The sequence below is a fragment of the Rhinatrema bivittatum genome, chromosome 2 (assembly GCF_901001135.1).
Source record: "Rhinatrema bivittatum chromosome 2, aRhiBiv1.1, whole genome shotgun sequence".
Taxonomy (NCBI): Eukaryota; Metazoa; Chordata; class Amphibia; order Gymnophiona; family Rhinatrematidae; genus Rhinatrema; species Rhinatrema bivittatum.
Genome location: NC_042616.1, coordinates 90,109,723 through 90,137,609, shown reverse-complemented (window position 1 = coordinate 90,137,609; position 27,887 = coordinate 90,109,723). Strand labels below are relative to the sequence as shown.

The following is a 27,887-nucleotide window of genomic DNA, read 5'->3' as shown; positions in this document are numbered from 1 at the left end:
GATCTTCCTACATTAGATGCAAATCAAACCGGTTTACATAGAACAAGAAGAAACTTGCTAAAAAGGCATTACATAAAACAATGAACAATTATGCAACATTAAATAACATTGTCAAGAGAGTCAACTAATTATACAAAATTGAATTAAATGGTAATCAAAGTGAACATTTGATGTCCTTGTGTTGAACTTAGATAGGTTGAGAGTAACTGAAGGATTCTTCCAGGGAACTAAAATCACCAAAATACAATGCAGCTATGCTGTCTTCTTCTGTTTCTTCTTTTCATTTTCTTCCTTTTCTTTCTCAATTTCTGCAACATACTTCTCAATTTCTTCCACGTTTAAGATCTTAAGTGGCTGATCTCTTCTCATGACCGCTAGTTCTATGTTCTTGCCCCCTGACTGTACAACTTCAAGAAGACCCTTGATAACGAGTTTAATATAGAGATCATCCGTTTCGATAGCTTCGTCAGTGTAATTTTTCTCCAGGAATTCTCACACGGATTTGGCTCCTCTGCCAATGGCATTAGCCTTCCACGCGTGGTACGTGCCAGAGGGATCCGTCTGGTAGAGCCTGGGAGTCCCATCAAAGTCAAACCCTACAATCAAGGCAGATATCCCAAAGGGTCTGCGCCCATTACTCTGGGTATACCGTGGTGGAGAAGGAGTGACTAGGGATCACTCCTGCCCCTCCTTATCATTGCAGACAAGCTGGAGGGGGTCTGGGAGAAGAGAATCTAGGAGTGGGAGAAAGCCAGGGGGACCTTTTCAGTAATCAGGCAATGCAAGCTATGGTTCTAGTGCACACTGCCAAGAGAGCATCCTAAAACCGAAACAAAGTGAAGAAAAGCCCCCCAGTGAAATGAATCCCAACTAAGAAATGAAACAAACACAATGCATACACCTAGCAGAGAGAGGAGGTTAGGTTGCCAATAATTCCATGTCAATGCATGCAATTCTGTCATGTAGATTAATTCTGGCCGGTTAGGTGCGCCTCCAGAACTAGGTTAGACAATATTGTTTTAGAGAGCACATCTTATGCACAGAGATCCTTTGAACTGCCTTTGCCTTCTCAATGTCTCTTTGTAGATGTGTCCTCCAGAACCGGAAATGGTCGGTACTCAAGGTAGAGTCTCCTCAGAGATCTGCAGAGAAGCAATTTATTACTTCCGTCTTTCTCCCAGTGATAGCTCTCTTTATGCACCCAGTACTTCGTCAGACTAACTGGCTACCTTGAGGTCAGCAGAGATGACGATCCGCAGGTCTTTTCATGTCTAGTCACTGATTATGTCGGAGCTTAGTGCAGTTGTTGGTAGTAGAGTTTGTACTCCCTTTGTTTAACACTACTGTGCTATTGGGTGGACAGCCACCTGATGAGTGAGCGTGCTGTTACTGCTGCTTAGTCATAAGCTAGCAGCTGTGGCTAGCAGTGTGTCTTGGACAGACTGATAAAATGACTAGCAGAAGAGAAGAGACTGCGGGATATAGAATGATAATACACAAGGCAAGCTCCCAGCCAATGCTAAGAAATACAGAATGTAAAGAGTGTAGAAAAGTTGAGAGTATTCATTTAACCCCTTTGCTGCTAAGGTTACTCCATACGCCGTATTAAGTAAATCAAATTCTGTGGCAAGCCTAACATGTCATCACAGCAGTGAAGGGGCGAATGCTTTGTTGCCAGCCTGAGCTATGAAATAGTGTGGTACAAAAAGCTGCAAGGATGAAAAAAAAAAAAAAAAAAGAGACGGACACTTCCAAAATGGTTCTCTTATCAGATTCTTGAACAATAAAAGCACGAGCTGACCTACATTGACATATTGCTATGATCATGATGATTAAGATTAGATATGAAACTATGATGATAATACCATTCATTAGTTATAGAGCATTGGTAACGTACTTTGTGCTGGATACGGATTTTACTATTCTGTAAGTTACTCACCACTTAAATCCCAGCCACACCTTTTTTGTCTCTTGAAAATCCAGGTGACATTTACTGTACGTCAGGCTGACTTTGCACTTGGCATTCTGTCAGCTGGCTCTTCAGGGTGGGAGCCAACTTTGGATGTTGCTTCTCTAGATCACATTGAACCTCACTTAGGTAATAGTTATTTTTGGCATGTAATCCTGTTTCTACCTTCCCTCCATCCCCCCAGTTTCTTCAGCACAAAATCCTCATAGAAATGCCAAGTTTTCTTGCTAGCCAAGGTCTGCAAGGGAAGCCTCTGCCTCAAATACCACTAAGGGATTGCAGTGACAATGCCCTCTTCCCTCCAACTTCTGTGATGCTTCCTCACACCCTGCCTGCCTCAGCAGATAGGAAGCCTGAGCCAGTAAAGAGACAGTGGATCAGTATGCCGAGAGGATTCAGCAAAGGTTGTGTCAAACTGAAAGAAGATATGGTAGGGCCACTTTAGAAGGTGCATCGTGAGTAGGTCCATTACTGTTTTCACTCGTAGTTTTGCAAATGTTCTTCAGCTGGCCATGCTGAGGGAGGGGAACGTGCAACATAACATAACAGAATGATGGCAGAAATAGACCAACTGTCTTTCCAGTCTGCCCAGTTATTACTGGTCCATACTGCCACGGATACTGTATATCCCAGTTGCCAGTCGGAGTGTGCAGACGCTTGTAAGATATCTCTTCTTATCCAGGACAGCTCTTGCCATCTTCCTTCTTAGTACTTCACCCACTTGGGAAGTGGATCATGTAAGACCCCCCACTTTCCATGTCTAACTACAACAACCCTGTGTAATAATCTAAATAGCTACCAAAACTAGCATAGTTGTTGCCTAAATATCCAGCCTTCTAGGTTTCTGTGGCCTTTTCAGATGGCATCCCACCTCCACCAGCCTGCTGCACCAAACTAGTTGACGCAAGGGGTACATAGTCTGCCAGATAGATCTGGCTATCTGAGTATCTATGTTTCTTCTATGACTCCTAGTTATTACTGTACTTGAAACCTGTCAGAAATAAACTAGTAATTAGTTCTTCTACCGTTTGCATTTAATTTTGCAATTGTTTCAGAGTCTGCTAGACAAGGAGTGCTCAAACCGGTCCTAAGGGCCCCCCGGCCAGACAGATTTCAAGGATATCTCTAATGAATATGAATGAAATGTATTTGCATGCACTGCCTCCAATGTATGCAAATATTCATATTCATTAGAGATATCCTGAAAACATGACTGGCTGGAGAGAACCTGAGGACCAATTTGAGCACCCCTGTGCTAGATAGACTCAGCTATGCGGTTGCCTGCGCATTCAACTAGAATTTCTAGTTATTACTATGTTGGCAATGTGCTAGACAGACCCAGCTACTAGTTAATTCTTCTTTCATGGTAGCCTGCCAGAAAGACCCAGCTATCTGGTTGTCCATGTTTTCTTTACATTTCATATTATCCAGTTTGCTGTTTATTCTTGCAACCTCAACATTTGTCATGGAATCGTTCATGCAGGTTACTTTAAACATATACCTCTAGATCATGCTTCTGCTATTTCTTTTTTGCAACTAAAGTTCTCTTGTGCTTATCCTATGCCCTCATGAAGTCTGTTACTGCTCTAGCTTCCACCATCTGCTCTGGGAGAGCGTTCTATTTATCCCCCACCTTTCTGTGAAAAAAATATGTAAGGAACCTCAAGGATTCCTTACCAAAAGGATTGAACCAATATCCTGGTGACATATAGAGCTGAAGGTTTGCTCCCTCATGTAGGAGAAGCAGATGGTGTGTTCAAATCCTTTATAAACCCTGCCAGCATCTCAGTGCATGGATTATTTTTTTATTTTTTTTTTATTTTTTTTTTATTGAATTTTCACATTAACATTAGAACAAATGTTCCCAGCAAAAATTCAGAATAATTATATAATGAAACAAATATTCTCAGAACCCTTCTATACAAGTAAGTAGACAACTCTGAATATTATCCGCTCGAATGATGGACTCTGGCACTTCCAGGTTAAAGCACCTTAAGCTTTAACCCATATTCTTTATTGTATTATGATACAATTACTTCCTGCCTTTACCTTCTTCCAGCTTTTTAAGCTTCCAAGTTTTTACTCCTTGTTAAATGTAACTTTGCCTTATTCACCTCTATTGTTAATTACTTTAGTTATTGCTTCAGTTATACCCTTGTTCTATGTAAACCGATCCGATATGGTTATTACTATGAAGGTCGGTATAAAAAAGTGTTAAATAAATAAATAAATAAATAAATAAATAAATAATAAGAATAAAGGGAGACCAAGGTGTAAAGAAGCAGTCATAAAAAGAAAACCCAAACATCCATATTATATAATGCTGTATAGAATTACCCAAATCTTCCTATCAGAGTCAAACCCCCCCCCCCCCCCCCGTGGAGTTTCATTAGGAATGAGAGTCCAGATATAAATGCAATTGGGTGGGGTCAATAAATTCTGAAAGATATTCTGAAAGATAACAATACATTTGCATGAAAATCGTAAATGAAATTTAGCCCCCTCTTGACTCAACCTCATTCCTAGAAATTTTTTCCTTCTTTGCGTGTTTTTTGTAATGTCCGGAAAAACTCGACCTTGTTGACCATAAAATTGCTGTGTCTGGTTACAAAAGAACATTTTCAATACAGAGTCTCTTTCTGAAAAAAGGTAAATGATACAAAAAGAGTTGCTCTAGTCTCTATAATTGTTTCTTGAGTCATCTCCAACACTACAGTTAGATTCACTGAGGAAACAGATGATTGAACTTATAAATCATTTTTCTCATCCTTAAATGATGGTAAATAATATATCTTTGATATTGCTGGGATGGATTGCTCGGGGAATCTCAAGATATTCACTAAGTAACTTTTGAAAAGGTCTCGAGGAGATACCAATCTTAACTTTGGAAAATTCAGAATCCTCAAGTTAGGTCTTCTCATTTCACTTTCAATACTCTCCATTTTTTTAGTATGTAGACTCTCTGATTTTATAAGATTATTTTGAACCTCCTTCATACTCTTTATTTTGAATTCAATTTCTTTCAATGATGTTTCCACAAAGATAAATTTAGTATCCATATTCTGTATTTTACTAGTACTTTCTTTCACCATTGAAGTTAACATACTAATGGATTTATCCATAGAAGCAAGAACAGTCCAGATTTCTTCTAAAGTAATCTTTTGAGGCCTGGTCAAAGATGGATTACAGATTACGTGAATATCGGGAGCTTTTTTTCCTACCTCCACCGGGTCTCTCCTTCTGTCGTCTCCCCGCCATGCCTCCTCCATCAGGCCCGTGGAGCTCTGCCAAACAGGGCTCACCGAAGAGTTCAGAATTTCACCATCTCTTCTCAGGGCACCGGCAACTATTGAGGCAGACTGTCTCTCCAGCGTTTTAGTTGACCCATCCTCCGTTCTTCTTAAGGTTCCAAATGGCAGAATAGGAGTCGTTGGCGCGCTGGGACTGAGGGATGTTTCATCTGCCGTGGGGCTCGACGTCTGCTCCTTGCCGATACCACCAGTGGCTCCTCCCATCAGCATCGAATACATGGGCCCTGCAAACATTGTTTCGATCCGGGGCTGTCTTGAATCTGGATTCGGCGTAGAGGTAATATTTTCTCTTACTTTAGCCTTTCTTTTTGTATGAGGCATTTTTTTTTCAAAAGAATGAAGAAAAAGGCTAAGTCAGATTTTACCTACGGAGCCAAAACGCTTGCGGGTAGTCTATGCAGCAACCATCTTGGTCTCAGTGCATGGATGTTTTAGTCAAATTTCCTGAGTTAGCCTTCTAAAAGGCAGCATGTTCTTGCTGCTCTTAGTTCATTATTTTCTTGGATTAGGATTCTGCAGTCTGTCTACAGAGATTGGGACAAGAAAGGAGACAGAGATTCCTACCCCTGTAGTTTTGTCTATGTTTTAGTAACTGTTTTAGTTGCCAGAGGAGGAAATTCTTTCCACCCTTCCTGCCTCTTACTGAGTTGCCCTTTTGAGTAAAAATTGACCATTTTTGTGTTACCAAACAGAGGGGTCCAGGGGCTCAGATGCTTCTGTTTGAGGACACAATGCCTGCTACAGCTCTCTACTCTGCCTGCAGTCTCTCACAGATCCCTGCAGCCAGCCTTACCTCTCTACGCTTCTTCCTGCTTCAGTCTTCGCGGCTGGGAGCCACTCCAGTGACCTGCCTTCACCCAGCTCCAGTCCAGGGCTGCTCCGCTGCTTCCTTGGGCCCTCCACGTGGCAGAGGACGCCACCAGCTTCCAGCTCTTCTCTCCAGCTTCCTAGGGCGCAGGCGCACGCCTCTCTCCTCCTCTTCAAGGGCCAGCCAGGTGTGGCCCCTGCTGACTCCTCCCTGGGCATTGTCCTCATCAGCCCTACAAAAGGGCTCAGCGTCCAGTCTAACTTTGCCTTCGCAAGGAGTTGGTCACTCCTGAGATCCTTCGCTCCAGGAGTCGTCCGTGTTCCAGCACTTCTGCAAGGTCCTGTGTTTCCTGATACTTGTTGGAGCTCCTCGTCTTGTCCAGATGTCCGCCTTCTGTTCCAGTCCTGATGTCCGCCTGCTGTTCAAGTCCCAAGGTCTGTCTCTTGTTCCAGTCTTGATGTTACCTGCGTTCCAGATGTCCATGTTCCAGCCCTGAGGTGTGTCTCCTGATCCAGTATCAGTGTTCCAGTCCTGCTGTTAGCTGCTGTTCCAGATGTCCATGTTCCAGCCCCGAGGTCTATCTCTTGTTCCATTATCCTTAGTGTTTGTTCCTGACCCTGATGCTTTTACCTACCTTCGGCTGCCAGTGTGCAGCAAACTCGTCTTCGGCTGCCAGGAGTACAGCACCAGCTTTCGGCTGCCTGGAGTGCAGCAACTTGCCTCGACTGCCAGGAGTGCAGTAAACCACCGCTTCCTCTTCCCTGTGCTCTCCCGTTCTCAGCGTCGTCCGCGACCAGCCTTCCAGGGCTGTGTGGGGCGCGCATGGGACAGGGTGGTCCGCGACTCAGTCCCACAGGTGGCCTGAGTAGGGCGCCCTGAGGGACAGTGCCCATGTCTTCCTTCAGCCCTCGTTCCTGAGTCTACATCTGTGCATCCAGTACCTCGTCCTGAGTCCACGTCTGTGCCTGAGTCCACCTCTGTGCATCCAGTACCTCGTCCTGAGTCCACGTCTGTGCCTGAGTCCATGTCTATGCATCCAGCATCTCATTCCTGAATCCACGTCTATTCCTGAGTCTACGTCGTTCCTGAAGTCTCGTCAGTACCTCAATGTTCCAGTCTTCGCTGCCCTGGCCTCCATCTGGCCTGCCGCTTCGTGCTGTACCCTGCGGCAGGTCCGAAAGGGCTGGGAACGGTCGGAGGACTGTTCATAAGACCAACATTGCGTTGTTGGATCTTCCGAAGCGTGCAGGTCCGGAGGAGGGCCTGTCTTCCCAGTCACCACTCCAGCCTCGTTCCTGTCAAGTCCATGCTCGGGCATGCCACGCCTACCACGGCACCTCCTCAGAGTTCCGCTGGGGTCGAGCCGTGGCCCAAGGACACACATCTCCCAGGAAGTGGGATTGCTCTCCTAGTGCTCCCCAACAGTTTGTTTGTTTTTCATATATTATTTTATGTAGAATAGAAAGTATTTTGTATTCGATCCTAAATTTTATTGGGAGCCAGTGTAGAGATACAAGCATAGGAGTAATGTGATCATATTTTTTAGATCCAGTGAGTATTCTTGCAGTTGCGTTTTGCAGGCTCTGAAGTGGGCAAATGTTATTAAGAGGTAAGTTAAATAAAAGAGTTACAGTAGTCCAGGTTGGAGAAGATGAGAAGTTGAAGGACTGATCTGAAGTCGTTGGAGGAGAGGAAAGGTTTTAGATGACATAATGTTAGGAGTTTGTGATATCCATCTTTGGTTTTTACTGGATGTGGTTTTTCACTCAACGCACAATAAAGCTCTGGAATTTGTTGCCAGAGGATGTGGTTAGAGCAATTAGTGTAGCTGGGTTCAAAAAAGGTTTGGATAAGTTCTTGGAGGCTATTAATGGCTATTAATCAAGTTTACTTAGAGAATAGCCACTGCTATAAATTGCATCAGTAGCATGGGATCTTCTTAGTGTTTGGGTAATTGCCAGGTTCTTGTGGCCTGGTTTTGGCCACTGTTGGAAACAGGATGCTGGGCTTGATGGACCCTTGGTCTGACCCAGCATGGTAATTTCTTATGTTCTTATGTTCTTGTGTTCTTAAGGAGAGTTCTTTGTCAATTATGACTCCAAGGTTGCGTGCATGATTGACTGGAGTGATAGCCACTTTTTGGTTTATTAAGTTGAGTGGTGGTAGTTGAGGAGTGTTGTTCGTTCTATCCAGTATGATTATTTAAGTCTTATCATAGTTTAGTATTAGTTTCAATTTGGATAGTAGTTGTTTTATTTTGATAGATAGGTGGCTGTTATTTTGTAGGTTTCTTCCAATGAGTTGATTATTGGGATTAATATTTGAATGTCATCTGCGTATATGAAGTGGGTAAGGTTAAGGTTTGATAGGAGGTGGCAGATTGGAAGGAGATAAATGTTGAAGAGTGTCACTGATAGTGCAGAGCCTTGGGGGACTCCGGTGTCTAGATTTTTTTTTTTTTTGAAAAAATCTACTTGGTATGTTCTATGTGATAGATAAGATGTGAACCATTGTAGGGTTTTTTCTTTTGCACCAATTTCTGATAGTCGTTCAATCATTATAGAGTGGTTTACCGTGTCAAAGGCTGCTGATAGATCAAGAAGTACCAGAAGGTAGCTTTGGCCATTTTCGAAGCCTTTGAATACGGTGTCATTTAGTGATAGTAGTAATGTTTCAGTGTTTAATTGTTTTCTGAAGCCGAATTATGTAGGTAGTAGCATATTGTTAACTTCGAGGTGGTCGCTGAGACGGGAGTGGGAGATTGTCAGTGTTGTTTACAAGTGACTGAAAGAAGGGGTTCAAGGGTGGAAAATATAAAAAGGTCTTGAAGCCGAGCATCACCCCAAAGGGGATCCTGGACTCTCAGTGGTCTGTTGGCTTGTGAGAACTTTGCAATTTGGGTCCAAAACCTAAGACGTGAGCCTCTGGGTTCAAAATCAAAGTTTTCCTGCCAAGGGGTTATAGATATTTTCTGACATTGTTCCTGAGTCTTCCCTCTCAAAACCTGATACCATAACCCTGCTTGTTCTATAACTTCCCTTCCATTGAAAAATGCTTATGTCCTGTGCATCATCAATACCTTTCAGGCATCTGAATGAATCTGTCATGTCTCCCCGCTCTTTTAGAATATACGTCTAGCTCCTTAAGTCTCATCTCATAGGGCTTATAGTGCAGATTATGCACCATTTTGATAAACCTTTTCTAAACCATCTCTGCTCTCTCTTTTTGGTGGTACAGCTTCCAGAAATGAAGTCTCTCCGACCACCTGTACGACAGAATAATCAGTTCCTTATTTCTACTAGCTATGCTTCTCCCTATGTATTCTAGTATCACCCCCCATCTTTGGCCACCACTTGCACTGTTGTGCTGACTTAAAATCATATAATCATCCTAAGGTCTCTTTCCTGCTTGTGGACATTAATATCGCACCTCTAACAAGGACTACTTCCTTGAATTTCTGCACCCCCAAATGCCAAACTGCATTTTTTAGTAATGTAACTAAGCTGCCAAATAGTTGTCTGTTCCTCAGACTTGTTTAGATTGTTTTTCATTGTCTTCTCCCTCAGCCATGCCCATTGTGTTGCACATCCTGCTGTCATCTACAGAAAGACAAACTTTTCTTCCTAACCACTCTGTAATATTTCTCACAAACATATTGAACACAACTGGCCCTAGGACCAATCTCTGAGGCTTTCCACATATCTATTTGTATTTATATATTGCCTGTACTCAGAGCCCTCAGCGGTTTACAGCAAAACATACACAAGTTTACCACATAACTAGCTCAAATAAACATGTAACTTAAAAGAAAACAAACTTAAAAACTTAGCACCTTTCTTCCTTCAAAATGTCATCAATTCCTCAGCCAGTTTCTGTTATGTTCTGGTATGGTTGTGGACCCTGGATCGTAGTGAGAGCTGACTCCACCCACAGGGAGGAGCCCTGTGGGGACTCACCATGATAGGCGTGGCCTCAGCTGAGATGGACACAGATAGTAACAAGACTTTATTAGACTGATTAGACTGGAACGTAGGTGAAGTACCCACCGAGAGGGAAGGAAGACACAGTCCAAAGTGGTAAGTTTGTTCAGTGATGATATCCCTGGTAGTGGCCCACGGAGCGGTGTATGCCGGGGAACTCCTCCTCCAGATGATACACTTCTCAGGGTAGATCTGGTAGTGGCCTGCAGCGCGGGGAACGTCGAGAATCAACACTGTCGTTGGTAGGAGAAGTGCAGGAGGACAGCAGAGCTGGGTAGATGAGAGTACTCACTCCGAAGTGTAGAAGATGGGTTGCTGAGGCGAGCACAGTAGTGGCCCGAGGCACGGGGTACACCGGAGGTTCCGTCAGCAAGATGGTAGCAAGCGTGAAGCATACTCACAAGGCTGAGTCCCAGTTATGAGTAGATGGATTCTCCAGGCAGGAAGGCCCTCTGAAGAGTGGATAGCCAGAATGGGACAAGGCCTCCGAGGAGCGGGTACCTATAGCATCCAAGTGCTGGAGTTCAGGAACTGTTTAGAATAGTGAAGCGTCTCCAAGTGGAGTGAAATTCAGCAGGAAGGAAATCCTTGCTAAGTCGTAGGAAGCATAAGCCAGATAGTTTAAATACACTGGCAGGTGACGTCATGCGGAGGGGACGCCCCCGAGGTTCCCGCAGTGATGTGTATAAGAGAGGGCCTGGCGCGTGTGCGCGTGCCCTAGGTAATCCCCAATTCAAAATGGCGGACAGGATCGCCCACGTCATCCCGGGGACGCTGGGGAAAGCGCCGTTTGCAAGCGGAGGCCACCATTCTTCCAATAATTGCTAGTGCAGGGAAAAGAGAGTTGAGCAACAGAGATTGCAGCCGTCTGCAACCGACGGGCGCAAAAGTTTCTAATACAATCCACCACCTTAGGACCCATTCCTAGACTGCTCAGTTTATATGGGACCCTCTTATGGGAGACAGTATTAGAAGTTTTGCTGAAATTCAAGAATATCACATTTAGCAACCACCTCTGATAGCAGCGATAATAGCATACTCTACTAGCATTGCTATTAGAGCAACGGAGAACATTACCAGGAGCATGGTACAGATTCCACCAGTTCCTGGCACAGCCTCAGTGATTTGGGGGACGTTCTGAGTGAGGAGGGAAGGATGGGACTACAGATGGCAATATGGTAGAAGGAATGGGGTAGAGGGAGAAGGGGCTCGGAGCTTTTCTTTTAATTTGTAATTATTTGGGGGATGGGGGATGGAGGCCTCAGGGTGCTATGGGCCGTGGTGTTTAATTCTTTTTATTTTTTGGTGGGGGAGGAATAGCCAAGATCGGGTGCTATGTCCCCACAGATTTTTCCTCTTTTCAGGGGTGGAGGGGTAGTGTGGGTGGGACCTGCTAGCCGAGAGCCTCTCTTTATTTTTGGTGTCTTTAAGTGGCTATATATTTAACATAGCTGGTTAAGTTTGAAGTTAACTGGGTAAAAATCTACCTATATAGCTTAGGACTGCTCTCCACTACAGCTAGACTTAGCTGGCTAAACTTAAGGTGGGTAGCACTAATATTCAAAACCATCTTGCTAAGTTTAAGCCTCACTCCTAGAATGCCCCTGCTCCACTTCTTTTTTTTTTTTTTTAATTTAATGTGGATAAGTTTTAGCTGGATAAACTTAACATTCAGTATTGGGGGGTGGGGGGGGGGGATGGAATATTTACACCCCAGATTTATCCAACTAAGTCTCAGATTTAGTCGTTCAAATGCTTTTGAATATGACCTCATTGGGAATAGGGCCTATAACTGTACTGTTCTCACAAATCTTCTGCCTTGGCTTGAATAGCTAAATAGTAGTTAAACCGTTTTCCCAACTTCCAGATATCAAAGAATTAAGTTTTTGAATGCCAGATAACATTAATTAGAAAATAAACAGTTCAGTATTCACTGTAGCAAGGCATCAGGAATAGCCATACAGAGAGCAGCCTGGGTTAGCTGTTATGAGTCTCTGGAAGTTCAGTAATCAGACAAACTCAACTGCAGCTGAAATAGACGTTGTGAATAAAAGGAAATAGTAGCAGATGGAAAATAGATAGAGATGAAAGATTGATGCTTCTAGGAGCTTGTAGAGGATTCAGGAGATCTGTAAGCTTGTCAAGAGACTTTTTCCAACTGAAAATATCTTTAGGCAGGAAATAGTCCCAGATTGCTCTAAGTCAAGGGATCAATAGGAAGAGGAGAGAAACAAAGCAAATCAGGAACAGATCCAACAGGGAGCTCAGAAACATTCAAAAATAAGCAATCAGAAAAAGAGCTCTGCAAGGACTCTAAACTAAGCAATATCATAAGATGACATAGGGTGGCACCGAAATAAAGAAACATATACATGCACTGCAGAGGCAGAACAATAATGATTAATGATGAAAGGAGATACATTTTCAATGAAACAAAGGAGGGGTTTCAGGAATATGGAATATTACTGTGTAAGTAAGGTTTATTATCCTTTGACATGTTTATTTCTGATTCTGACAGTGCTCGTTAGACATTTGTCTTTTGTTGTCAGCCAGTCTGAGAGCAATCTTTGAGCACCACTGTAAGGCAGCCTGATGAGCTGCCATCAGCTTAGTTATTTTAGGTGCCCAAGTGGGAAACCTTTTAGTATGGTATGGTTATATTGATAAAGGACTGATGTGAGAATGTGTTGAGTGACGCCTGCTTGTAGCGCACATACCTTGCCAGCAGCAATTCTCATGGAGTAACGTTTACACCAGGGGTACTGATGCTTGAATTATGCAGACAGTGTGCATTTATGCCCCTTGGCAGAAGCGAGTAAACGTTTTGAGAGTTATAAGGGGCCCCCCCATGACTAAATTCAAAATCTCTGGGCCCCTTTCCCCCTTTCTGATCCCATTCCACCTTCTCTTTTGTCTCTTATTCCTGCATTTTTTTTCTCTCTTTCCATTGCTACCACCACCTTCTCACCTCTCCCTCCCAATCCTCACCTCTCCTTCCAACTTCCTTTTTCTTTTCATAGCCTCCCTTGGGGGAATGAAGAGAGGGAGGCAACCTATTTGGAATAGCTGGGGGTTTAGGGATCCCTAGCAAACAGGTTCTGGATCTGGGAGGCATGAATGAAGAGGATGTGCTTCTTGGAGGGAGCTGAAGCTAGTATAAGTGCAGTGCATTAAGCAATAGTGTTTGCCATTGTTTTACTCCATCAAAATGTATTGTACGTGAGATCATGGCAGCTGAAGCTTATTTTCAGTAAAGTCGTTCTTTTGAAAGATCATTGATGTGTGGAGTATATTGGACACTGGCTGCCTATACTTCCATGCAAGACACCGGTAGGCTCCTGAAATTTTTTCCCCCATTGGGAAAGCACTTACTGACTCCCCTTCTTCTGAGAAGGACAAATGAAGGGGCATATCTGGGACCCGTTGAGTTGCTGCCACCCTGAGATTAGTGTTGTTTAGCAAGGGGAAGGGTACACACCAACTTTCTCTCTTGTACATCCCCCCACTCTCTCACACGCACACACATACACACACACACACTTTCTCTTCTCCTCCGGCAACCCCCCTGCACTCTCAGCCCTCTCCCCCTCATAAATAAATAATAGATGAATAAATAAATCACTTGCAACTCCCTGGCTTGTGTTCTGCGGTGTCTCCTTCCCCCTCCACCATTCTGTCTCAGCTGTGTCACACAGAGGCCGATGTAATAAGCTGTGCATTCAAACATATTTGGTGCGCACAGATAGTGTCTTCTGGGTATACCGTAAGCAAGATTTATGTGCACAAAACATGGTTTCTGCATCATGGGTAATGAGCATAAAACATTTGTTAAGAGCATAAATCATGATTTCTACACATAAAAGTTGTGTGCACAAAACACATCATGTTTTATGTACATAAATTCCAACTACAGGACCCTGACACCAGGATCACCTGCTTCTACTCATAGACTACCAGTAGCCTCAGAAACTTTACTCCACCTCTAAGTGTTAAATTACCAGTGTTAAGAGAACGCAAATTAAGCCTACCCACCTCTCTGCATTGGGGAGTAATAATAGCTGATGCCTTAAGAACATAAGAACATAAGAAATTGCCATGCTGGGTCAGACCAAGAGTCCATCAAGCCCAGCATCCTGTTTCCAACAGAGGCCAAAACCAGGCCACAAGAACCTGGCAATTACTCAAACACTAAGAAGATCCCATGCTACTGATGCAATTAATAGCAGTGGCTATTCCCTAAGTAAAATTGATTAATAGCAGTTAATGGACTTCTCCAAGAACTTATCCAAACTTTTTTTTAACCCAGCTACGCTAACTGCACTAACCACATCCTCTGGCAACAATTTCTAGAGCTTAATTGTGCGTTGAGTGAAAAAGAATTTTCTCTGATTAGTCTTAAATGTGCTACTTGCCAACTTCATGGAATGCCCCCTAGTCCTTCTCTTATTCGAAAGCGTAAATAACCGATTCATATCTACTCGTTGATTATCATGAGATTTACCTGGAGGAGCGCTAATCTGTGCACACATTTTTACTCAGGGTTTTGTGTGTAAAATGCCTTGCTCCATCGAAAGTATAGTCCTATGCACAAAAATGTGTGCAGACCTTCACGCTGACATCTGCCAACAGCCTAGCGTACCTTATTACATTGGGACCAGATAGAGGTGGTCTGTCGCTGCTTCTGCCCCGCTCTTCTTCCTGTTTCTCCCTACAGGCTGGAGTGGACACAACAGAGCCGAAAACAATTGCTCTGCTCCCTTCCCCCCACCCACTCCTGTTTCTGTACCTGCCTGGAAGGGAGAAGTTGGAATAGTAAAATAGTAAGTAGAACAGCTGTTTTCTGACAACCCCCCCCTCGGCAATTTATGTATATTCTCAGAGTCTCCGAGTGAAAATCGGAGCCTGGCCAGGTACGGGGGGGCAGTTACATAATACACAGGAAACTGCAAATATTCATTGATCAAAGGTTTTCTCCCATCATGTAGTTATAGTAAAATCCTTTAATAAATAACTCTTGTTAGTACTTAATTCTTAAACTCTCTGTGGCAATCCTTTTCTAGGTGGTTTACGCAGGGGAAAAATTAATTAGAAAAGGTTGTACTGCAAAAGTGCATAAGAAAGTTTATGCAGCGTGCGCAAGAGACTCTGTTAGAATGCAGACTTCAATACCTTTTTCATATGAAAATAAACTTTATTATAGCATGTTCTACATAAGCAGTCACTAGATACGAGGTCCGTACAGTAATCCCAGTTCAGTTTGCACTAAGCAAGTTACAAAATAAAGAGCATTTAGAATACATTGCATGCAATGTTCAGCATTCACTTACAAAGTGGCAGTTATTGTGTGAGAGACTACATTTTGAGGTCCATATTCAAAAGCATTTCGCTGGGTAACTCAGAAGTTATCTGGCAAAATTAAGAGGTGGGCACTTATCCGGTTAAATTCTAGCTAGATAATAAGTTAGCCGGCTAGAATTTAGACGGATAAATTAGGGGCTTTCCGCTCTAACTCTGATTGGCCTGAATACTTGTCCTAAAGTTAGCCAGATAAACTTACCTGGCTAATGTTTAGATAGCAGAATATATTGGCTAAGTTAGCCAAGCCACATAGCAGCTGAAAATGGACCTCTGAGTTTCCAACATATCAAATACATAGCAGGCGTTTTATACATCCTCCTTATTGCAAGTCTGGTGCTAGACAGACGCAGTGCTGTTGGGATGATTTGGCTGGCTGGTCCCAATTCTGCTACCCTCTACCAACCTGCACGACAGGTGTGTTACCCTGACAGTACCAACGCAGCCACGCTGGTTTACAGTGCCTCTAATATGATAAATGCAAACTCCTTAGCCCTCATCTTCCTCCTCTCATCTGCTGAGCATGGTGTAGTCCCTACGCATGCTGTGGATCAACTTGTGGCAGCCCTGGATGGATACTATTTCCTTGTGGTGTAGGAGGCAGTTCCTGGTAAAGAGCAGGGGTGTCCTTGACACAGCAGAGGAGCCTCCAAGCATTTTGGATGACTCCCACGGTGTCTGTCTTTGTGAATAGTCTGTAGAGTATCAATTGGGTATCATATCTCCTCGGGATACAGCCCTTGAATTCTGTATCTGTTTGCCTCCAGTGGCAATTCTGTACATGGTGCATCCATTTCTTGCGCAAACTGAAAAAAAACTGGTCAGAGAACGCCAAACTCTGTTGTCCAGGGACATAGTATGAATGCAAAGCAGAGAGCAGAAAGTGTTTTGACTTCAGTTTTAAACTAATGGGCAACAAAATCAAAGAAGATACAAACTCACGTGGATACATTTTTCTATAGGTACGCTGAACAGTTATTACACTCAGAACTTACCACAGGGATTCATAAATCTGTCTTGCCGAATCCACAGTCTGTCAGATTTTCTCGATATTCACAATGAACGTGCATGCGGTCACTTTGCGTACACTGGGTCCCTCCTGCATGCAAATAAATTTCATGCATAATTCATTGTGAATATTCTAAAAACTCGGCTGGTCATGGGGGTCACAAAGATAGATTTGGGAATGGCTGCCCTACTGAAAATTTGCTCAGCTAGTTATTAGGCCTTCCGAAGCTTCCCTGCTGGCTCTTGTCCTGCTTTTGGAAGGAGTTCAAATTCTGCTAATCTGCATGACCATGACCAGGAAAAAAAAAATTGCTTAAGCTATTGCTGCGTGCTTGAGAAGAGAAGGTAATGTAGCAGTGGAAGTTCCTGACACTCGCCCGATACAGTCACAGATATTTGAGGGCATTGGACCATACTTTCACTCCTTGGGCCTGTGGCTGGGAATATCTGCTCCCCCTCCGGTGTATTTTGACAGTCAGCAGCGTGCTGCAGAACGTGCAAAAATAGCACGCCTTCCCCTGCAGGCATCCCTCTCTGCCTTCAGATTCATTTACCAAGCTCTGACATGTGGTCTCAAGGCAACACATCACGTGTGGTTTCAGATGGCGAGAGCAAAAAATTTGGAACCAGCCTACAACATAACAGGAGTCCAAAACGAGTTTCGGTTAACCTCGGCTCTACTAACTGTTACAGTCTGTTTGGCCGTAGAATAGTCGAACAGGCATATATAAAAACAAAGTACTTATCATAATTTTCAGGTCTAAATTCCTGACACAGGCCCAGTGTTTCAAACCTCTGCTTCAGGGGAACTTCTGTTTGATTGGGTCCACAATCTGCAGACAACCCATTCAGTACCAAACCAAAAAGCAATCAGCAGATCCACACCTCTCTCTGCGCTCTCTGCTGTGCCCACGTGTGGTTGACAGAGAGTTAGAAAGTGTGGGATATGATGTCCGTAGAGAAGAGAAGGGCTCCTTCTCCGCGCCACTGCAGTGGGGCTCAGACTGGAAAGGTGTAGGAAATGGGGCACGAACAGCGGATCAGCTCTCTTTACACTTTGTGCGGATCGGCTCAGAATTGGATGATATCCAGGCAGTGGAGCAGGGCTTCTCGCTGCACTCCCAGTGGTTGTCTCAGAACTGGAATTTGACAGTCGCTGTCTCATAGCTGGTGTAGCAGACTGGCTGTCCCACCGTAGCCAGGAGATCACGCAGATATTATCCTTGTGTCACTATCCATTCCGTCTATTCTTGCTTCAGCTCCCTGCAGGCTCTAGGGCCCAGAGCCGGGATACTGGGGTAAGGGGGGTGTCCATCCAAACCATGACTGATGCCATAAGGTACCCCTAGGCAGCTAGATTACTGGAATGGGAATCTCCATCCTTGATTCCAGCAGCAAAGCAGCAGGTTTGTGATTAGATTGCTCCTGGGAATCCAATGGAGGTTGTTAGTCAGTGTGAGAAAGGTCACAGTATACCAGGGGGAGGGACTCTGTTCAGTTTTGTAAGGACCTTGAGAAGATGGAAGTTGTTTGGAGAAGAGCTCGTAACCCCAACCCTCTACACAGAGGCTTAAGACGCATAAGATGTACTCACTGGAGATAGGGAGAAAACGGAATCTAATATAGAAACATTCAGATCTCTGGCAGGCTTCCATAGGATACAAGAAAGTAACAATTCCCACAGAAGAAACACAAGGACAAGAGATGGTGCCGGAAGGAGGGAGGCCAGAGGAAACACAAGGAGATCGTTCTTTACAGAGATAGTAAGATGAGTGGCCACAATAATAAATTAAAACACTGGGGTTTTTTTTTCTGAATCTTACCAGCTGAATGATATTCTCAGTCGCAATTATCGATTGAAAAGTTGCTGGGATGCTGAGACTTTGTACAAGTCGCAGGTATTCCCCTGTGCTGTCTAGCTTACGTTACAGTATAAATAGGGACCTTTGTTTTCAGTTTTAATTTTTATTTTATTTCTGGGAATTTCAATGTTATAATAAAAAAAAAATCAGTGGAAAAATGATTTTGTTAAAACATAAAGGAGAAAAATCAGTGGAAAGGTATTTTTCCATTGTTTGTTTTTTATTTTTTTTGTTATAGCATTGAATTCCCAGGAAAAATACAAGATGAAAATGAAGGTTCCTGAAGTATGAATGAGAAGCAAAATATCACCCACAGAGAATCCAAAATGAAAGATATAATAAATATGTAAATTTTGTTAAATGGGGAGAAGTCAGGGTTTCCGTCTTGACGATGTTAGGTTTCCTGATAACCTCTTAGCCCAGTAGTCACCCTCTTGCCTGCAAGTGTGCAAAAACTGGGTTTTATTTTCATACAAGGTCAGCCTCATTAGATACGTAACAGCAGTGTAAACACAAGCATAAAAGCCTAGCTTTCTGTCTGAGCTCTAGCTGTGCAGCAGTTGTACGACACCCTTGACTATGGGGACAGACTAAGCCTGTGCACCCCTGCTCCCACCAAACCCCTCCTCCCATATTTTTCCTTTTCATGACTACTTCAGATTCCTTTCCCTCTTCAAGACTTGCCTTGGGCTCACGCTCCCACTGTCCTTCCTCTCCTCTCAAACTGCTGCTGGGCCAGTGGCTCCTCCCCTCTCCTATCTTTGCTGTTCGGTGTAGCTTGTCATTTTTTCTCACCTCCTCACACTATTCCTCCTGGTTATGTGCTGTATAGGGTTGCCACCATATCATAAGGAATTATTCCATTGCATGTAGGAACTTGTAGCTTGGATTGTCCCATTGGTTTACCTAAGAAAAATCAGAAAAGTCCCTGCATGCAATGGGGGTAAAACCAGGACTGGATTAGTCTGTTCCTTATAACATGGAGCCAGGTGGCTACCCTAGGGATAGAGCCCAAACCCTTCTTCTTCCTGTTCTCCTCCCCAGGAACACACTTTGCTTCTCTTTTCAATTTAAAAATCATGACAAAAATAATTTGGCTACAACAAAATGCCTAAAGTTCAAAATAATTTTGAATCCCTTTAAAGACTGATTTAAAATATGGGGCAGCATACAAAGATCTTTAAAAATGCTACATTTAGTATCACTCAAAAAAAATAATGTAGCCTTCAACACAGATATAAAACAGGCTTTATGGATAAATAGCCCATCATCTATGTACCCATTTCAGTTTTTTTAAAAAACATTTTTGTTATCCAGCACAGTTGTGGACCTGCAGGTTTCATTCAGCTAGGCGACGTAATAGCTCATCGTGTCTTGAGCTTTGGGGGATTTGTCACATTTTCATTATGACTTTATTAACTTTTCTTATATGTTGCATACTTTACTGTGTAGACTGTTCATTTATTTTTGATCAGTGATGACAATCAAGGAAACTTCACTCGACTGGCCATCCCTTGAAAATAGGCAGAGTTTTAGAACTCCCGCGTGATTTGCTATATTTTCAGTCATTTCTGTTTTAAAATAAGCTAGCTGGACCTCTTGCCCCTAATAAGACACACTAACAAATCGCATGAATTTTTGTAAAGAAAAATATATTTTCTTTTTGTCCCTTCCTGTAAATATATTGCAATTCTTCTTTGCCCTCTCATGTGGAGAACAGAATGCATCCTTCCTGGTGTGCTCTACATACACTCCCGCATGCCCAGAGCTGCATATTCAGTACAAGTCAAAGCAAACAGTGGATAGCAGCTATGTGAATGGACTACTGTTTGGTGTGAAGGCTTAACAGAGTGTGTGTACTGTAAACACCATGGGAACAGAAAAACGGAGGAACACAAAAGGAAAATCTTTTAGAGAAAGGACAACACAGCATGCATGCACCACGAGGTGCTTGAAGATTAAACCAATATGGTGAAAGAAAGATACGTGTTTCGTTGCAGGCATTCATAAGCAACATAATGTATTACAACGATGAATACAGGTTATTTATAGCTAAAATCTTGATTGTGACTAGTTGAAAACGGCATATGTATAACAAAGTTTTTCATGATATGTATCTATATAGCAGAATTAGAAAAGGTACAGAGAAGGGTGACCAAAATGATAAAGAGGATGGAACAATTCCCCTATGAGGAAAGGCTAAAGATGTTAGGACTCTTTAGTTTAAAGAAGAGACAGCTGAGGGGGGGATATGATAGAGGTCTATATAATAATGAGTGGAATGGAACGAGTAAACGTTAATCAGTTGTTTACTCTTTCAAAAAGTACAAAGACTAGGGGACACACAATGAAGTTACTGGGTTATATATTTAAAACTAAGAGAAAATATGTTTTTACTCAATGCATAATCAAGCTCTGGAATTTGTTGCCAGAGGATGTGGTGAAAGCTATTAGCGTAGCTGTGTTTAAAAATGGTTTGTTCAAATTCCTGGAGGAAAAGTCCATAAACCAATATTAAAGTGGAGTTGCAGAAATCCACATCTTATCCCTGGGATAAGCAGCTTGGAGTCTATCTATCCCTTAGGAGCCTGCCAAGTATTTGTGACCTGGATTGGCCATTGTTGGAAATGGGATACTGAGCTTGATGGACCTTTGGTCTGACTCAGTATGGCAAGTCTTATGTTCTTATGTAAGGAAATGAGAGTAAGAGAACTCTTGGTTAGTCTTATCAAGAGTGGGCTGAGTCAAAAGGAAAAGAAAGAAGAGAAAATAATTCACAGCAGTGTAATGAACTGGTGCCTGGGATCTGTCAGAATGCTTTTTATTTTCACACATTCACGTAGACTAGCAAGCAACCATGCTACTTTATCACAGCATTACCCCTGGGATCCGGACTGTGCTGAAGCAGAGTTCAGTGAAGTTTTGGTGTAACGGCAAGCACACTGGCCTTCCTCACAGGCCGATGCAATAAAATGTATGCACAAAATGTGCGCTGATATAGAGCACCCGTTTTACTAACACACACACAGCCACATCCCTGTGCCCCCGGTGCAGTATTCAAATGATAATGTAATTGAAACAGCATGAAAAAGGGCGCGCTGAGGAAGAAAAGCGCATTTCTGGTGCTCAGGAGTTTATTGTATAAGGTATCCAAATTGTGCGTTTGTTACAAAAGTGCGCTTATTTTTGGTTATATTGCCGAAGATTATTGGTTTGTTGATTTTAATGAAAACCTTGTTCTTACCTCTCTGTGGTGTTGGAAGCCTGCAGGCTACATAAAGATTTCTTTAAGATGTGCATCACACACCCGACCTGGTCACTCAGTAGAAGTGCTCTCTGTTGCGGAACGATATCTCACATTCCAACAGAGGGGTGAGAGCACTATGGGTGCAGTCTAGCACCGATCACATTTGGCATCCCAGCAGTGTCCTAAAACCCGAACCCTATCCCGTGCAGTTGCGCTTGCTGCTCTGAATACTTGATATAGTCCTTCATGCGTTTCATCATTGCCCGTAGTACTTGACCAAAGTATCTCGGGAAAGAGGACTGGTCCATCCCACCCACAATACTGTAGTTTGGAAACTTCCCGTGGCAAAACAATGTAAAGCACAGAGCGGTTTCACCAACCCTGGTATAGCGTGGCCGCAAACCTTGAAAGGATCTATGTCATTATTAAGGTCCTTGTAAAGGTACAAAATTACCCTTGAGAGCTTAAATGGCAGCTTTGCCCCTCATCCATCTCTGGCAATCCAAGGAATTTTGTCTGTGGTTAAAATATACGCTGCCGGCAGGGTCTCTGAATTATGGCTCTAGCCGGGACCGTCAAGGTCCTCGCTCCTTCTCTCTTCATTGTGCTCTTCACTGGTTGTCCTTATTCTCGCTTGCACATTCTAGAGAAAGCTGAGCAGAATAAAGACACCCAGATAAACCATCTTGAAAATGTCAAAGAAGCCTTCATCAACGCTAGCTGCTAGCTTGCGAGTAAACGTTACTCCACCTCCAGAGCTGGAGTTAAATTTCCTGTGTTAAAAAATGGGCGTTGGTACCCAGCGTTTGGGCGCACATCCCTGCTTCAGAAAGTAATAGAACTTATACATGCAGGCGCTATCCAGTACGCACCTGTTAGAATGCACATTTTAGGCACGTTAATCACCATGCTGCATCTGTGGTTATCATAACGCACACCCGATGCACGCTCAACAGCAAGTAAAACCATGCGCTCGCCTAGATGCATTGGCCACTCAGAACAGCTGATGTTTAAGTTGATATGATTCAATGCATTTGGACAACTGGGGATCGGGGCTATCGTCCTGTCATTGACATTTCCTCTGCAGGGAGATGTGGAAAGGATTATGGAAACCCCTTTGAGTGAAAGGGCACTTGGAGATCTTCAGTTTTGTAAAAGTGCCGTAGAATGTTTAGGAAAAAGTCGCCATTGAAGAAAAACATTGCAGTTCTTTGTTGGATTCATGAAATTCAGTAAATACGATTCTTTTGCGGTATAGTTGGTTCACTTTTGCTGGGTATTTTCTACAGCATGGGGGTGTCAACAGTTCCATCTGGTAACGGACAGAGTGACTCCTGGTTTTACTCTGGTGCGTGGAGAGGTGGTGCTGCTTTTCTTAAGGAAATGCAAACCACAAGTCCAGGAATTCGCTGAGCCAGGACTGGATTGGCCTGTTCTTATCCTACTGGTTCTCAAACCCGTCCTGGGGGTCTTACCTTCCCCCTCCGTCCAATCCCAGCCAGCACATATGGAAAGAATGTGCACCAGAGAGATTTGTAGGCACCTTCGTTAGGGTTATCCTGAAAACCAGACTGGCGGGGGAAGTGGGGGGAGGAGCCCGATGACAAGATGAGATAAACTGCCATATGATGTGGGATTTTTGGCAGTCCTAAGTGAACAATGTCATATGACATAATTATCACATTTTTAATTGCTTTAACTTGCTTATGATATTTGCCTTTGGTGCTCCTACGTTCCCATCATTGAACTCAGAGGAGGACAGATCATATGTGTCCTGGCTTTCTTGGTTCCATGTCTTGCTGCTGATCTCTTTCATAAGCAGAATTGAACACAGCATCTCAGAGCTGATGACATCACAAGCTTGCTTTTCATTCTCCCACAGTGAGGTCACTAATATGGGGGTGCTCTTTCCTTGTTTTATTAACTCTTTATTTTCAGAATTTTTCACATTTTCACAAGTCAGAAAAGACATTCAGAATATATCAGATAACAAAAGAAAAGGCAATATAAAGATAAAGTAAATATAAATGGAAATTTGTTTTACCCATTCAAGACCTCTTCATGGGGACCTTTTCAGCTGAAGGAAAAAATAAAAGGAAAAAGCACTATAATATCAATATAGCTCGCTGTCATTAACAAATAGAATTACTACATTAAGGAGGGTCTTTCACGATTTTGAAGAAAATCTTCCAACTGGTCAGGATCAAAGAAAATATATTTATTAGTACCTATATTTAAAATACATTTGCAGGGAAATTGCTAAAGAAATGATGCACGTTGCTTTTTAGCCAAAAAGGCCTTCCGTCTCCGTGGGAAGACGAGGCTGTGGTGGTATAATTTTACTATTTTCATAGAAATGAAGGTTGGCTGGGAGAATGAGTGGGAGAAAGATGGAAACATTGGGGGAGAGAAATGAAAAGGAGACTAAGGCAAGCCAGGCTGAGAGTGGGGAGAGGTGTAGAGGGGAGAGAGAGAGAGAGTCATGCAGATATGGAGAAAAGAGAGGAAGAAAAGCTGTAGAATAAAGAGGACAAGGGCAAAACAAATGAGGAGTCAGAATGGAGATTCAGAAAACCAAGAAAAGAAGAAACAAGCAAAAGGAGGATAAATCAAACCAGAGACATGGGGAAGTAGTGGAGGGCAATGGAAAGGAGCTGGGGGGATTCAGGGCGAGTGGGGGCAATGGAGGAAGAAGTGGCCCCCGCTGACAGTAAGAGCGGGAATATTCTTTCACTGTCTGATACCGGGGGCAGACAGAGAAAGCAGCCTGGGCATCACCTGCCAGGTTCCCTCTGAGTGTGGGAAAACAGAGAAGTACTTAAAGCCGCAAACACAGGCAGTGTGACACGCCAGACGTCACGGGGCAGTCTCTCACATAGCCCGCCGAGGGCCCACTTTCTTCCACAGTAATATTTAGCACCAGGGAGGCCATTAAACGATTCCAGGGTAAGAATGTCTTACATCCAGCTATTTTCTTGGCTAGAAATGAACCCTTCTGACAACAGTTATCTCAACGTTTCACCCGCGGTGCTTAAAGGAAAGTGTTGATGGGAACCACGATAAGGGGCCCTCCTTTTCCAAAGATTATTGCCAATGCTGTGGAGTGGGAGAAACTGCATTGCAAATACTGCCAAAGGACTCATGCCAGAAAAAAAAAATAGCTTTACGTTTTTCTGAGAAACAGTGACTGACTGACTGGGTTACACCTCCTAGATCTTTCTAATATCCCATGGAAGTTTATGCCGTGCAACTTTGCAATAATAAACAGAAAGGGCTGGGATACCACTGAGAAATGAATTGCTAAGCAGATCACAAAACTGGTTTCTAGAAATCAGAAGCATTGACATTCCTAGCAGCACTCGGACAGCATCGGGCCATCTCGGAATCTGAAGTTTGCAAAATGCAATTCCCTGCCATTCCAGCAGAGCCTGTAGCTCTGTGATCTCTGGTGATTGACTTAGTTGTGCTGTATCATTGTCCGTACAAGGTGCACACACATGCACATATACACACACACACTTTAAGCAGATTTTGCAAGCCCAGAATGGCATAAAACAGGGAAGGCAAATCAGTGAGGGAGTCATTGCTAAACTGAGGCTTCCATGTTTGCTGGGGGAAGGCAGGGATTGTACATATTCAGGATACTTAACTCATGGACTTGATCCAGTCCTTGTTTTGTATGGCTGAATCCATCTGTGTAATTGACGCAGCGTGGCACACAGTCTCCAGATCAGTGCTGCCAAGTGACATGCTGTGGCAGGCCAACGGGCTCCGCTTTAGGCTCCTTTTGATGTGCTGCCATGGACACAGCTCGTACAGATGGATTTTATTGAGCAGCAAATTTCCTGTGAGTTTATGGAATTATGTTTTTTTTTTAAGCCATGAGAAAATAAGCAGGGGCTTAAATCGTACATCACTTTGAATGGGTTTATTATTAGCCCACAATAATGGCTATATTAGAAATTCAGTTTATACTGTAGTATTTTGCTTTGTATTGTCTTTGGATTCTTTGAGTTCAGAATGACTATTCCATCTTTCGTGGCTGGACAGCCACTCCAAAACAGACTACACTTTAAGAACAAAGAAACCATGAATGGCAGCTTTTTGTGGAACTAGTATTGGGAGATATGTTGCTAAACAGGTGAAGTAGATTGCTCCAGAACTCTTGTGTGACCTATGTGTATCGCCAATCGGGGTCCATGAAATAAAAAACAGGTACTGAGAGCTTTTCTTTCCCTGTACTGATTTGCGGTTGAGCAGATGGTTTGGTGGACCAGGCTCAAAGGTACAGTATCTTTCAGTGATCCTTCTTACTGGCCAGGGAAAAGCCTTTTCCTTCTGTGGCTTGAACAGACTTCCAACCGCATCGCAGGCACCTTCCACCTCTGACGAACCCAAACCCTGGGAAAAGGATTTAGTTCCAATAATTTCTAATTTCTAATTTAAAACAGAGGTCTCCAAGTGGTTCCACAGGCTTCCACAGCAGAGAATTCAAACAACCAGTAAAAAAAAAAAAATAAATAAAAATGCCTTAGCAGCACGACAAATTTCTCAGCATAGGGAATTCATTTCTGACAATACTCCAGTACAATTCATCAGAGAAAATCAGCCACTTGCTCAGTTCTGAGGCTGAGATAAATAATGGGACTTCCAAAACAGGCTGCTCTCTTTGATGGTGTCCCCAATAATTCCTCCTAGGGGTTCCTCCAAAAGAAGTTAGGCCTTAAGCCTAGGAGCACAGTAAAAAAAAAAGTTACTCTCGCCATAGGAAAATGTCTCCCCAGGTTTCTGCACCAGGGAGCACAAAACACACAGCAGTCTGGCTAAAGCCGGCCCAAGGCTCCTGGACAAAATAAGCACACATTCACTGCAAGCCTCACCCTTTATACCTGTAAGATATTACTGTGTGACATTTATTTATTTCATTTAAGGTTTTTAATATACCGACATTCGTTAGATGCATCACATCGGTTTACAACGAAAACATAACAGCAGCAGAATTGCTTTACAGTGGAACCAAGATTGAAAACATTAACATCACCCAGGCTCAAAGGTACAACTACCATTTTATACTCTCTACCACTGAAAATAATGCAGCCCTGCGCCCCCTCCCTCCCCGACTCTATGAGTACAGGTTTATGTAAAAGTTAAAGGGTGATAATCACAGAGGCATAGGGACCAGGATTGAGACCTGGCCCACATGTGCGTAAGCAGTGACTTCCTGAAGGTGGGCCTCCACAAGCCTTGTTCCGCTGGAATCCTTGTGCGAGCCAGAGATGAGCTTTGAGCATTTGTTAACCCGAGCAGGACCCCCCCCCCCCAACAGGATTTGCTGGGAATGTTTTCTTTCACACTGGCAGTTTTCCTCTCCAGCTGATACTGTGTGCCATCCATCTTTAATTCAGACTGAAATGGAAGAATTTTGTTTTAGAGCCTGACTCATCAAGGTCTTTTCCCATAGACCCAGACCGGGAGAAAAGCTGGCTTGGAAAGACAGAGCCAAATCGATGTTTTTCTTATCTCAAACAGTTTTTCTTTATCAGTGAATCCGTTGAGTTTGTGGAGTTGAAAGAAAATGTCGGTGCTTCAGGGTTGCCTTTCTCGCTGGTGCAAACATTAGGGCAGTTATTTGCTTGTGGTGGTCCAGAGGAAGGATGGAAAAATGCAGAATTTCAGACAAAAATGTTCCCTGGTTGAGCACATCCTTACTGATGCCAGGGAGGTGATCAGGGCCTGTCGATGGCGCTCTGAATAGCTCTTAATAACTTGTAATACATTAACTTTCAGGAACACGTGCACCTTGTACTGAAAGTGCTTCTGTAACGGTAGCATATTCTGTAGTGCCGCCACTTCCAGTATAAACAATCACAGTCTTCAGGTTTAGCCTTAATGAGTACGTAACCTGTTATTCTATCCTGCGCTGCAAAGGGGAAAAGATCTTCTGCCTGCTCCCCATAGGCACCTTTCAAATCTTGGTACAGTGAGATCTAGTCTCTCTCCTTTTTTTTTTTTTATAATTATTTTTTTTAATTAAATAAATGCAATACAGCATCAGTTAATTCAACTGGCAGTGACAAACAGACCAAGCTAAGTATCTGTCTTTCATGCCGCTCATGGACTCATTTGCTGAACAAAATGTTGACCTTGCTGATGCTTGGTCATTCAGTATTCTGCCATTTGCAAATTCTATTGTATTAAAAAAAACCTATAATCTTATTTTTTGTAATATATAATCTATATATTTATATATATATACAAAATCTTATTTTTTGTAATATATAATCTATATATTTATCTATTTATAAAAGGCTTGTATCTGTCACATTTTGACTGCCATGTGGCTCCAT

The 27,887-nt window shown here is 43.1% G+C and overlaps 1 protein-coding gene and 1 pseudogene across 8 annotated transcripts in view; one reads left to right on the top strand and one right to left on the bottom strand.

The window, feature by feature from the left end:
• The window catches only part of PRKAG2 (protein kinase AMP-activated non-catalytic subunit gamma 2), a 751,594-nt gene that overhangs the window by 372,839 nt on the left and 350,868 nt on the right, over nt 1-27,887 (top strand). The gene's annotated exons all lie outside the window — the stretch shown is intronic.
• LOC115085986 overlaps nt 62-27,887 on the bottom strand; it is a 54,662-nt pseudogene continuing 26,836 nt past the window's right edge.